The 13,174-nt window shown below is 30.7% G+C and overlaps 1 protein-coding gene and 1 pseudogene across 3 annotated transcripts in view; both read right to left on the bottom strand.

The window, feature by feature from the left end:
* Positions 1-13,174, bottom strand: part of SGCZ (sarcoglycan zeta) — a 264,296-nt gene that overhangs the window by 94,093 nt on the left and 157,029 nt on the right. The gene's annotated exons all lie outside the window — the stretch shown is intronic.
* Positions 3,658-4,513, bottom strand: LOC102889831 (annotated as a pseudogene).

The following is a 13,174-nucleotide window of genomic DNA, read 5'->3' as shown; positions in this document are numbered from 1 at the left end:
TTGAATAATTATTGGTACTAAAAAATTCCTCATACACTGCTGGTGGAAATGTAAATTGGTACAGCCACTATGGAAAACAGTATAGCGTTTCCTCAAAAAACTAAGGATAAAATTACCATATGACCCAGCAATCCCTCTTCTGGGTATTTACCCTAAAAACTTGAAAACATTTATCCTTAAAGATACACGCATCCCGATATTCCTAGCAGTGTTGTTCATCGTGGCCAAGACATGGAAACAAGCTAAGTGCCCTTCAACAGATGACTGGATAAAGATGTAGTACATATATACAATGGAGTATTTCTCAGCCATAAGAAAAGATGAAATACTGTCATTTGAAACAACATGGATGAATCTTGAGATTAACATTCTAAGGAAAATAAGTTCGAAAGAAAATGTTGAGAACCATATGATTTTATTCACATGTGAGATATAAATTTGAAAGCAACAAAAAAACATGACAAACAAACAGAGACTCATGGACATGGACGGTGGACTAGTGGTTACCAGAGGGAAGGGGGAAGAGGGGAGGTATAAAGGGGGTCAAGTATCTGGTGATGGAAGGACATTAAAAAATTCTTTGTTTTTATTAAATTTTTATTGTAAAATTTTTAAATGTCTACATAAAACCTCAGTCATAACACTGACATTGATGCTTGCTGAAACAATATTTTAAGTAAACATTAATATAGCACACCCATGTTACTAGGGATTTATAATATTTAAGCATATAGATATTAATAATCTAAATTTTCTCTATTTGAAAAGGAACTGAAGGACAGCTTGGCTTATTTATTAATAACTCTTGTACATTTTATAAGGAACAAGGTCAATTTATTTTCTTGTTTCTGTATATCACTACGCAGTCATTCCTTAAATTTCAATAAACTTCAACTTTATTTTCTGATTTCAACCTTGTGGATGTTCTATGCTTGTTACAAAAGTAACAGTAACTATCTATGGCCAGTGCAATAAAATTTACAGGGCATGTTGAATACAGATGCAAACAAATAATTGAAAAGCTGCAAGGTATAATATGCTATTTTTTGTAGGAATGTACAAAAACTAGTCATGTGCATTCACCTTTGGTTTTTGTCAAGAATTTAGATAAAGATTCTAGCTAAAACATACATTTATAAACTTTACAAAATATTTTAAAAATTAAAATTCATCAGTATCTTGTTTTTTATTTCTTAACCCCAACCGTAGACAACCAGGTTTTTGAAAACTATAGGTTACAATATACATACGATTTTGAATTCTGTAGAGGAATTTTTTTCTAGATTAAACTTCTTTTTAACCCGTTTTATACCAAAGAAAACAAGCAGACTGGGGCAGATGACTCTAAATCTCTTTGATTTCTTTACAATAAAAATAAATTTTGAATATCTACTTTATTAAGAACAAAAAAAAGCAAAGATGCCTAAAGAAACCCTAACTAAAGCAGATATCATCATACCACAATAATTAGATAAAGCTACCTTCACTGCATAACTTTTAGTAGGTAAAGCCATATATATTATCTTACATAGATAACAGGAGAAAGCTAATCTTAGCATTTGAAAAGGAAATTTGCAGTATGAATAACTTTCATTTTGACAATTGAGATTTTGTTTAAATGAGATTAAATTTGAATTAGGAAAAAGTTAATGTACTCTTGTAAGCAGAGAACCACATAAATAATCTTTCATCATTGTCAATTATAATAACATAATGCTATGGATGATAACTAGGATTGTTCTACTTTGAATCTATATAAATGAGTGGTCTGTGTGTTCTGATATAATAAGATATGGAAATCATCATACTAACATTCACACTTTCAAAAAAAAGTAGGGATATAAATCTAGTTAATGTAATACACATAGCAGAGTAAGAAAGACTCAAGGTGATTAGATGTTTCTGTAATATCAAGGTAAAATTAAATTCTTTATATAACTATTAAATTCTCTTTGAAAGTAAAGAATATTGCTATGGCTAAATTTTCTAATGGATTGGACTAAATACAATTTCATCATTAACACTATATCTATATAAAATATGACTCTAAGACAAATATTGCTTTGAATTCCCTTAGTACTTTTGTTCCTGAGCCCTTGAATCTCTAATCTCTGATGGTGTTTTAATGGCACTTAAGAGTTTACATATTGTTTTCCTAAATATTAAAAACAAAATTACTTATGATTATTACTGTTGATTCCTCTGTGGTTGGAAAGAAAATTTGAGTGAAATTGACTTTAAACATCTTTCCAACAAGAAACTTATGTTTTTAGTCCTCTTGCTATTAATTTCACCTTCTCTAGTGTTCTAAATCCATATTCTTTACCTTCTTTACCGAGCTTGTATCAAATATGATTATCATATACATGGAGGCAGGAATGGGAATATGACAGAAAGAAAATATATAAGAAAAGAGAATATCATCAATTAACATACAGAATAAAAGTGGTTCTTATATTTTTATAATTATATCCCTCTTTAAATGAGGTTGATGTTAGTCCAGATTATACAAAGTTTTCCTCTACTATTGTATATTTTATAAGGTCTCTATAAATTTAGAGACCTTATATGATTTCAATACTGTAATTAGACCAAAAAAAATTTGCAGACACATTCTTGAGATGGAGTCCCAGTTTTATCATTTAATAAAATGGATGTACTCAAGATGGTAATGTAGAATAGAGAAACCATGACACTAAATTTTCTAGTTTTATTACTGCCATAAATGTATATATCTCATTAGTTATTATAATTAGATAAGTTCACACACTATTAAAAATTTCTTGCATAAATTCTTGTGTGCAAGGCAATATGTCAAAGTGCTTTACGCATATTATTTAAAGTAATGTGCGATCTACTATTTGTTTTATTCTCTCCCACTATCTTAAGTTTTCTGTTATTTTTCATTTTATGCAATATTTTATCCACTAAGGTAGATTCCTAACTTTTTTATATCACAAACTTCTGAGAATCGAATGAAAAAAAGTATTGCTTCACTACCCCAAAAATGTAGCTGAATTTTAAAAAGTGGAATACATATTTATGTACTACCTAGAGATCCACAAAATCTAAACAGTAGATAAATGGAAACAAGATGACCACGGTCAACTTGCTTAAAAAGATATGCATCAAAAAAGTATTCTTTTTGAATTAACAACATATAATCTGAAAGAGCAACAAGGACTCTTCGGATCAATGCAGAACACATAGAAGGAACTGGGATATGCCATTTTATTACAAAAAACCCAACTAAACATATTTTAAAGAAATATATGCATGTATATCTAAGAGTCTTGAGACATAAGATTGTCCCTGAATCATAAAATTCTTTGTGCATCTCATATTCAACATATTTATCTTTCTTGCCTCTGTTCTGTATTTCTAAAAGTCACCAATCTCCTCCTATAAACATTGATATTACTAGCTATATTTAGCTTAATCTATACCAAACTGGTCTTCAAGCCTTATTGGCTCCGGTTAAAGGGAGTAAACAATCTTTTATTATTCCTTTCATAATATGAAGACAAGATATTTAATAAATGTTGATTTCACATCAACTATGTGAAGGATCTAAGTAAACTTTTCTTTTGCTTGCTCAATAAGTTTATTACTCTCTTTATATGAAAAAATTTTAATAGAAAATTTTAGTTTGGTTTATTAGCTCTCAAATGCTCATTCCCGGGTTCTGGGGAAGCTTGCCTTCTTCTGAGCTACCCAAGACATTATGGGATGGTTCCACCTCTTCTTTTTAACTTCTTTCTTAGGCTTCTTCTCATAGATTGGATTCTCTCATATAACAGCATGAGCTTTCTTATACTTCTCTCCATCAGGTCTGGAGTTACGTTGTTCTTTATGTATCGAGAGAATTGTTTCTCGTAAGCATCTTCATCTTATTCCATTAGGTAATGCATGTAATCTGCAACATTCTGACCCATGATGTGCTTCCAACATACTTCTGCACTGAATTCCTTGCTTTCTGAATCATAACCAGGGAACCGTTTGGTACTGTGAGGAATAGACAAGTCTCTGTCCACAGCTCTTTCAGGGCCTCAAAAACTTTATTTCCAGTAGTAGTTCTTGCAAGCCCTGCATTCAAATAGCTGGGAAAGGCACCAAGTTGACCATCAACGCTTTCCACATTGTATTCATCTCTGGTCAACTCTACTTGGCCTTCACAGATCTTGTCCATGCCAAACCTATTGAGCAGCCTGTGGGCCAGCAGCAGGCCAGTACAATATGCTGCAGCATAATTTGTCAGGCCAACTTTCACACCATACTTTGGGAGTTCATGAGCATAAACTGTACAAACTATCACATCTCCTTCTATATGGGCATAAGCAACCTGACAAATGATATCGCTGTTGGTTACACAAACTATCATCCTGTATCTGGGTGTGTTGTACTTATTTTTATCCTGGATTACCAAGCATTTTACCCTTTTTTCATCTTCTAAATTTCACTTGGTGTCTCTTGAAGTAGGACTTATTCTTGACAACTTTAACAAACCCCATCCTGCGGAACAGAGACTTGTGTCCGTGGCCCACCATAGACCTGCAGGCCAAGCACAGCTCTGGTGTGGAAAAGCTAAGTAAACTTTCTTATGTACTGTACATTATTGTCCCTTTTTGTTTTAATTGAATTCTGATTAGCCCCTAAAGATACGAATTCCCTTTCATCTTTCTCTAAAATATATTAACTCTCAAATACCATATAGTTTAGAGTCAGAAGGTACATTATATATCTCTGCTTCACAGTCACACTATCATTTTTTTCCTCCTAAAAATCCATATACTTTTGAGAATCCGGTCATCAATTTATTCCATTCCCTTCCTGTCCTCATTTATGCCATTATAGCCATCACTTGGTCATTCCTACTGTAACTCCACACACACACACACACACACACACACACACACACACACACACTCATATTCAGGAATATTTTATAAAACAACTCACTTTCTTCTTTTGTATTCCTGTGAGCATTCTTGGTGTTTTGAACACCTAGTGTCTCATTCATTTTACCTCTCCACTTGCAATTGCTTTTCTTCAACTCTTTCTCAGCCATCAACTTCTATGGTCACATAATAATAGACCTTCAAAATAATAAATGAAGCTTTCCACACTCTGTTCATCACCATTTCACTTGCTCCAGTGGGCCTACTGCAATATTTACTTTCATTTTATCAAGACCTCCAAACCTTCGAATGGCATTTTCTCTAAATCCAGTCATGATTTCTTACTATGCTTCCTTTTTTTCATATCCTATTTCCCTAGTTCATCATTGTAATCATTTTCTTTCAAAGTGCTACTCCTCCCTTTGTTGAAATAGACTAAGAAATGCCAACATTGAATTAACTCTAGCTCATATTTCTCTATGCCCTTTTCAGTTACAATAACTGAAAATTACTGTAAATAATTACAGAAACAAGGAGACTGATATCATTATGGGTTCGCAATTACCCAAACTCAAGTAGAACCTTAATAGTACCCAGTAATCATACTAACCGTCCTCAAAAAGCCTTCTTTCCCAGTCTGCTCAATTAATTTTTAACCTCTTTTACTTTTCAGAAACTGTTCATCCCTTTTCCTCTGTCTTAATTATTTCAGAATACCACTATAAACTCTCTTTTAAAAGAATTCGAGGGATGAGAGTATTTAATTTTTCTTATTCAGCTGATAAAGTTTTACTACTTAAAAAAATGCTAAGTCATTCACATGTGCACTGGATACCTTCCCTCTAATCTTCTCAATAATTTTTCCATATATAAATAAAAATTATGTTTCCTGGAATCATTCAAGTGTACCTTGAGTATATCATATTTTTTATGCTAAAAGTTGAAGTATGTATTAAAAACAACAGTAATATTCTTATATAATCATGGCAAAATTTTTAAATTTAGGATTTTTAACATTCCTGAAATACATTGATCTAACACAAGTATTGGCAAACTTTTTTTGCAGAAGGCCAAATTGTAGATATTTTAAAATTTGTGGGCCATATGGTCTCTGTCACAACTACTCAGTTCTATTGTAGTAGCACAAAACCAGCCATAGACAGTACATAAGCCAGTGAGTATGGCTGTGTCCTATTGCAATTTTATTTACAAAAAATGTGTCAGGCTCTGAATAAATTACAGTTTATATTCCAAAATTATCAAATAAAAACATTAATAGAGTTTTTCTTGTTTAACCCTATTTTTTTTTTTTTTTTTGCTTATTTAAGTTTTCATTTCTTTCGACTTTTGCTTTATACATTTTGAAATATTAGGCATCTGTAAATTAATGGTTGTTTTATCTTTCTTTGAATTGATTTTTTCTTTAAGAAACGTCTCTCTTTTCTTTTCTGGTGATATTATTCTTATGCTAAAGTAGAATTTGTCTGATTTTAATATAGCTATACTGATCTGCTTTCAGTTATTATGCACACAGTATATCTTTTTCTTTTTCTTCTTTTCGTTTTCAAATTATCCATGTTTTTAGATATAGAGTGTTGACATTTTCTGCTTACTCCAATGATAAGATCATCTGTTTATCCTGATGTCTGATTTTCTCTTGATTTTTGTTTACATTTTTGCTTCTCTGCATGTCCACTAATATTTATGTTTATGCTGGTCATTGTATGCAAGGTTTATGAAAGGTACCTACAAACAACATCTTCCATCAGAAAAGATTTTCTACTTTTTATGTAGGGCAGATAAAGTGAGAGACTTATTATATCAATCCTTTCAGAGGCTGATTTGGGTCATGTTTGGTCTTTTTATTTTTTCAAGATAGTTTTCACTATTAGGGATATTAGTTGTTTCATTAACACATTAGATTAAAATATATCTTAAATTATGGGATATACAAACAATAAAGAAACAAAAAAAAAACCAATTCTCATCCTGTTTTCATGATAATAGTTTTCTATACTCAACATGACTCTAATGTATAGTTTAACTTTGCAATATCTTCCTATTTGTGGAATTATATAACTCTTAGTGTGCATGTTTTCTCAATTATCTTTCTATTATATAAGATTCCAGGAAAAATTGATTACATCAGAATTATTTATCATATGTATTTTTTTTTTAAGGAAAAAAAAAGTCAGCACTATCTTTGCTGGGCTTTCCCCACAACCAAGAATAAGAACTATGTAATTTAGGCCTTCATTTTCTGTGTAAAGACCACAACTGCTTTAATAACACACTCAGACAGAAGAAAGAAAATCATATTAAGCTTTGCCAATATTCCGTTCATACCAATATGTAATGGTCATTAAAATATTTAGTTCCCCAGTACTGTTCTTGAGGCAAATTGCCACAAAAGAGAAAAGAGTAAGTGAGAAAAAAATCACAGATCTTTTGTGGCTACCGTGAATTCTAACCACAGAGGGGATGAAGAGGTGGAGTGTTGAGCCTCAGAGAAGAGGATCTGCAGTAACAGGGACACTTTCACTACATAAATCTTAATGGTAGCCAAAACCATGTGGATCTGAAAGGTAATGTTCAGAAGTGAAGTTAGAGTGAAGATGTGGTCAACACTAGATCAGGAAAATACAGCTAGCAATTTCTAATGTAGCCAACATTCTGCTCCTCAGCTACCAATGTGTGAATTGACTTAGATATACAAGGAACTCACTCATCATCACCATTATCATCATCACCATCATTATCCAATTATTAAACATCTACTATATGCTCATTCATTGTATCTAGTTCATCTATTTTTACCACTTAAAACTACCTTGTTCAGATCTCTGCATAAAATTTCCTAATGTACACATTATTTAAACTAAAAGAAGAGTCTGTACATATCTTTCTTTAGAGTTTCTCCTCTTCTGCATGGAGCTGATCCATGCTTTCTGGTGGAAAAAAGACAGGCTTGTGGAAGTTTGTAATACAATGTCTACCTGAATAGGGATTCAAATCTCACAACAACTTCTAAAAAGCCTAACTCCTTCTGTAGTTAACTATAAAATGTTATCTATTTACACCTTTGTCTTATTTTTATTTTGATCCTTTGTAGAGCACACTATACCAAATCTCGCAGAAGCCTTTTACCAAAAGAATAAAATTTAGACTTTCTAAAATAGGTTTAACATGAAATCTAGAATGAGAGATATTATTTCTTGGTGTTTCAACTTTAATTCTTCTAAAATGATGATAATTTTCTTGACATCAGTTTATTTTATTAAAAACCTCTATTTATTCAATGTTATATCTCTGCCCCCAAACGTATTTGATTAAATGTTAGAAAAGTAAAAAAAAAAAATATTAACATGAATAACTTAAAAGCTTTGGTAAAATCTTTTAAAGTGATCAAAATATTTTAAGATATATTTATCATGTACTTCAAATATTGTTTTTACCAGAACCCTCTTCCCAAATAAAATTCTAAGTCATTTAAACTCTTGAAAAATATCTAATGGCTCCTTATTTTTCAATGAGTAAAATCTAAATTCTTGATTCAAGTTCATAAGTAAAACCAACATGACCCCAAACTTCCTTTCCAGTTTCAGTCATGTTTGAGCTTCTCACTCTGACCACTGGCTCAAGTTCTCCTTCTTAGTGGTAGGCCCTGTATTCTATCTATCTATCTATCTATCTATCTATCTATCTATCTATCTATTATCTATCTATCTATATCTATCTATTATCTATCTATCTATCTATCTATCTATCTATCTATCTATCTATCATCTATCTAATCTATCATCTATCTATCTATCTATCTATCTATCATCTATCATCTATCTATCATCTATCTTAAAAGACTCACATCAAAGGCTATAGCTCCATGAGGTATTCGATGGCCACTTTTGTCTGAGATGATTTCAGAAATAAAAATCTTAAATATAGAGTAAAACAGTCTTATTTAAAACCACGAAATGTTGTAGAACTAGTTTCTACAAGGAATATTATACGCCAATGTATACTCAAATTAGCTAAAAAGTAAAGCCATATTAAGAAACATTATATAAAGGAAACTAATTAACCCTAGCTAAAACATATATGAGGGGAATAGTATAAATATGGATAACAGAGTTACTTTAAAAATTAAATATAATTTTCACTTACACTTCAAAAAATAAAATATCAAGATTAAAAATCTTACAAAGAACATGAATTTATTTAAAAACTAACATTGCACATGTGTGAGTGTGCATGTGCATGCACATGAACATGTGCACAAGCACACACACAGACACACAGACACACACACACACAGTTGCTGGGTATTCATAGGCTTGAAGTCCTCTAATAATAAGCTCCAAACACCAAGTAGAAAACCAAAGATTGCCTCAATGAACAATGAGTCAGTGGATTCACAGAAGTGCCAAATTAAAATTATGTGCTCCAAATATACATATTTTGTTTCAATTGAATGACTAAAAAATCTCCCAATGAAGCAAAATACATCAACGTGACATCCTGAAACATCAATCTTCTTGATTGTCAGTGGAAATAATGGTAACCGATTACATTAAGAAGCAAAATAGTAATCAATATATTTTTATTCTAAAAATAAAAAGATTTGCTTCATGTTCATTTAATTATGACTTACTCATTTTTTGTAGTAATTACAACAATGTTAGAGGCTTTTATTTTTTATCACTAGAATAATAATGGAGTTGCATTATATCTACATAGATTAAAAATAGATCATTTCCTTAGTTGGCCAAATGGTTATAATTTTTTCTTAAATAAAAAGATTTCAAAGACAGCAAAGGCCTTATTTCCACTCCAGTTATCATTTATTCCTTTCCCAATTTATTCTTTGTGTTTCTCTGAAATACCATGATTAAAATGACGATTCATATAGTCAATGGTTTTAACACTGATTAACATTTGTGAATAAATGAATAAAAAAATCATAAGGTCATCTATGAATAATGCCATAATTTCATTTTCAAATGGTAATAATGAGAGTATTTTTATACCAGAAAAAAACTAAACTATATATATTACATATGGCACTTCATCCCATTGCTATGGTAATAAATCATCTTTCTCGAGATTTATTTCACTTCCTGAAAAAGTGGCCAAACTATTTAATAAATGTTCTCTCTGGCTACAATTTTAAACTTTAAGATTGTTTTAACTGTAAAATGATAATTGTAGCCATTCAATTATAATTCTAGAAGTAGCACACCTATTTTCACATTAATTATGGATATAATTTGGTTATATTATAGTAGTAAGACATTGTCTGATATAAAAAATAAAAAAAATCAAATTTAATAGATTTGTAGCCTTATTGAAATTATCAATAACAACTTAGGGAAGATATTCCACAGTGATTACATCAAAATCTATAATTCGTTAAATTAAGTATTGAGACAAACAGCACTTACAAGGCATTACAGCAATCTATCCTAGCTTAGGGTATTTTATTGTATAAAGATTCTAGATAAAATAGATTAAACACATATCTTATTGTCTGTGGTGCTTATTTTAATATAAATCCAAGCTATAAATCTTTATATGGCAATCAATGTCAACAACTAATCTACCAATATTGCTATCATAAGAACAACATAATCATATAAATTCAAAGAGATGAGTAATGTTTAGCATGATAGATGCCTTATAAGTCACAGTAATGCCACATAAATTACATTTGTTGATATAATCATGGCATTCAATATTTCTAATGTTATATTGCTTATATAAAAATTGTAGAAAAGATTGTGTCCCAATACCAAAACTTTTTAACGGATCAAAAGCAGTTTTTCCACATCTTCAAAAGCCATTGTTTTTTAATTGTTTTAAAATAAAGTTCTGCTATAATCTTAAAATAGCAAAAATCTAGAAATTTTATCTGATTTTAAGTGAAAAAATAATATGCATCTTATTAAGTTTAATTAAAAAATGTCCACTTCTTTTTAAACAAAGACCTAAATACACAATTCAGAGTTTCATAGAAAGTGCTACTAATAAACTGTAAAATAAAAAAGTGCTAAAGAATTAAGATAAGAAATAATACTAGCCTTTGTGGTACCTGCTAAGTGGCCACAGATTCTTCTCATCACTGTATGTATGTCCCTCTGCAAAATGACTTTACTCTTTTCTCACCAGGAGGTAGAATCAATTTCTCCATCCCTTAAATATGGGCTCAGCCTAGTGATTTGTACTAATGGGACATTAACAAATTTGCCACAAGCAGAGGCTTAAGCAGCATTTGCACATTGCGGCTTTCCCTTTCTTCCTGCTGGAAACTAGTTTGTCACCATGTGATCAAGCTGGGACCAGCCACCTACAGGTTACAAGATAACATGGAATGCTACCTTAGCCATTATAATCAATGAAGACAAGCCTGACGTTCTAGATTATCCAGTCCCAGATCAGTTAGTACAAACTGTCTGGCTAATGCACAAAATCGAGAGGAATCATTAACGCTTAGGGTTTTTAGTTTTGGATAAAAGTGCTTTTTTTTTTTGCAGCAAAAGCTAGCTAAATTAGTCTTTTTATATTACTTTTAGGCAATTTAATTTTCATAACTATCATAACAACAACAATAGTCAACAAAACAGCATGATTAAAGCAAAAACAAGTTAAATGTGATAACATTATGGTATGACATAAAATTCTTAATTAAAATAATAGTTTATATACTTCCCCATAGACACCATGTAACTATCCATTAATTTCATGAATTTTGAAATAATATACAAGGTTATATGTTTGATTGACTCTCTAGCTAATTAAACATTATTCTAAATAAAATGTAAAGCCCTGGGAAAATATCAGAATTAATATCTCTAAAAGAGCCTTTTTCTATTTTGGGTCATCGCCCAAGGTCCCGCTCCTTGATAAATCTGTCATCTGGCATGGTCAGGAGTATTTTGAGTCTATGTTTCTTACTCAGTTTTTGATGAACAAAATAAGATGACAATATAGCAAAAGTGTAGGAAATTGAGTGAGGCAAAACATGAGATGGTGACTGCAAATAATAGATGAAGAGGGCTAGAATGATATGGTGCTATATAGGCACTGATTTTTTAAAAACCAAAAAGTTCAGGCATTTGCATAAATTATGTTAAATTTCTCTTTTCCTACTTCAGAATAAAACTTTTTAAAATGTGATAATTTTAAGTAACAGATCCAAATAAAACTTAGAAAAAGAACGGAAAACAAAAAAAGAAAGACAAAAAAGGTATTAAAAGATCACTATTTATCTTTCACAAGTACCAGAGGATAAAAGACAGGAAGAAGATGCTCCTTTATAGCAGCTTCTTTTCATAATTCACTTTATAAATAGTTCCTAGCAAGAAATGAAATGGCAGACAATTACTAACTACACCTAAAATTTATTGAAGAATATTTCACTAACTTACATTTTAATAAATTAGAAAAAAAAGAGAGAAAATAAATTTAATTTAAATATTTTATCAGTAAAAAATACAGCTAAAATAACTTCTACTTCAAAGACAACTGGAGCATAAGTAGGAATGAAGCAGTGAATATAGAACACACAAAAGATGACAATTAAATAACTATTGTCTTATTGTCTCCTTCATTATTTCCCAATCATTTAGTTTTCTAAATTAATACTTTTGTAACATAATTAAAGACTGGAACCATGAAATTAAACTTCAAAGTACTGTAAGGGTCAAAGTTACAATTCAGCAAAAAAAGTAAATTTTAACAGCTCAAAAGCTGTATTTGCATATCTTAAAATCAATGAAAAGAATCTGAATACACAATTCTTTTTCTGCTTTTTTCTACTTTCATAGAATCTGACAAATACCTCCAGTATTTCTCATATTTTCTCCCTCTCACCTCTTTTCTCCTTTCTTGAATTACGTAGGTCAAGCTAACCTTTCTTTAGCAAAAACGATTCTTTTTTGGGTCTGTAACTACAAAGAAAAAAGTGAAAAATTACAAGATTATCTATGGCCCTGAAGGACAGAGAGTTAAAACTAAGGCCCTAAATTAAGTTAAATTTTTTGTCCTGCAAAAAATTTAATTTAGAAACCCAAACTTTCTAAATTAAAATTGTCTTCTGTCCACATGTTTAATGTCATTATCTGATGTAAATTATATTAATGAATGAGGCATTTTTCCATTGTATTTTCCTTTTTTATAGAAAAATACACAAACATATGTCCTATATTTTTAATGGATAACATAAACATATTAATCATGGAAATAATTTTGGTTGTTGTTCTTAAAGGAGAGAGAAAGGG

This window comes from Pteropus alecto, unplaced genomic scaffold (genome assembly GCF_000325575.1).
Source record: "Pteropus alecto unplaced genomic scaffold, ASM32557v1 scaffold24, whole genome shotgun sequence".
NCBI classification, from domain to species: Eukaryota; Metazoa; Chordata; class Mammalia; order Chiroptera; family Pteropodidae; genus Pteropus; species Pteropus alecto.
The sequence above is the reverse complement of the archived record's forward strand: the minus strand, read 5'-3'. Positions and strand labels throughout refer to the sequence as shown.